This window comes from Bison bison, unplaced genomic scaffold, assembly GCF_000754665.1.
Source record: "Bison bison bison isolate TAMUID 2011002044 unplaced genomic scaffold, Bison_UMD1.0 scf7180017864295, whole genome shotgun sequence".
NCBI classification, from domain to species: domain Eukaryota; kingdom Metazoa; phylum Chordata; class Mammalia; order Artiodactyla; family Bovidae; genus Bison; species Bison bison.
This window is the reverse complement of record NW_011494867.1, coordinates 672,419-673,574: the sequence shown is the minus strand read 5'-3', so window position 1 is coordinate 673,574 and position 1,156 is coordinate 672,419. Positions and strand designations below refer to the sequence as shown.

Sequence of the window (1,156 nt, the reverse complement as noted above, 5' to 3'; positions counted from 1 at the left end):
CTACCCACTCCAGTATTCTGGCCTGAGAATTCCATGGACTGTATAGTCCATGGGGTCACAAAGAGTGGGACGGGGCTTTCAAAACAAACAAAAAAAGAACCATGAGAGTAGGGCGGTGTGCTTCAGCTCCCCCACCCTATGGTGGTTTATATGACTGTCCCAGAGCCCAGCACTCTCAGTGCTGCAAGGCTGATCGAGATGCTCTCTATGAGTCTGTGCCTCCACAAGACTGAGAGGGAGTGACAAGCTTAAAGGCAGCCACAGGGAGTGAGCCCTGGAGCTGAGCTATCTTTGAGGTCCCACCTTTGAGCAGGTGCTGGGAATGAGGGGTGCCTTGGAGGAGGGACACCCTTAAAGGCAGCCACAGGGAGTGAGCCCTGGAGCTGAGCTATCTTTGAGGTCCCACCTTTGAGCAGGTGCTGGGAATGAGGGGTGCCTTGGAGGAGGGACACCCTGTGCAGTAGGCCCCCCTGCCCTGGGTAAAAGCCCACACTGCTAAGCCGGCCCTCCTGCTTCCAGCCTGCAGTCAGTCCCTCATCCTAGCCCTCTGCTCTCTGACTCTCTTCTCTCCTTGCCCCTTCCCCCTCCCCTGATCCTCTCAGCTCCCTGGGAGAGCAGCCCTGAACCTCCGGGTGCCCTCCTAATAATGGCAGGGCTCCATCCTCACCCGGTCCCCCATGAGGGCCTAAAGGAGCCTGGAGTGGCGATTATAGCCGAACTGGTGTCTAGGACCGCCTGGAGCTTGCCAAGGAGGGCAGAGCGCATGCAGCCAGGCCCACCCACGCGGGCTCCAACAAAGTGTGTCTGTTCAGTCCAGTCAAGGTGGCACCCAGACTTACAAGACCCGAACTGTAACTGCCTCCTCTCACTCTAGACTGGGTGCTACTGCCCACCCTGGGTGTTCAGGAGACAAGCAGGCTCGACGCTGTTGGGGTGCAGCCCCCGAGGTCCGGTTCCCCAAACTCCAGAGCGAGCTCCCCGCCTCCAGCCTCGCGTACCCCGGGCGGCGCCCACCGTCATAAACGTGGGTGGTGAACACCCCCAGCAGCGGACAGTAAGGACGGGAAAGCGGCGGGAAGAAAGCAGAGGCGGGGTTCCGAGAACGTTGCCGCCAGATGACCCACCGACGGCGCCCGCGACCGACCGCAGCGGGGGC

The 1,156-nt window shown here is 60.6% G+C and overlaps 1 protein-coding gene across 1 annotated transcript in view; it reads right to left on the bottom strand.

Moving 5' to 3' along the window:
* VSTM2B (V-set and transmembrane domain containing 2B) overlaps nt 1-1,156 on the bottom strand; it is a 6,072-nt gene that overhangs the window by 1,920 nt on the left and 2,996 nt on the right. The gene's annotated exons all lie outside the window — the stretch shown is intronic.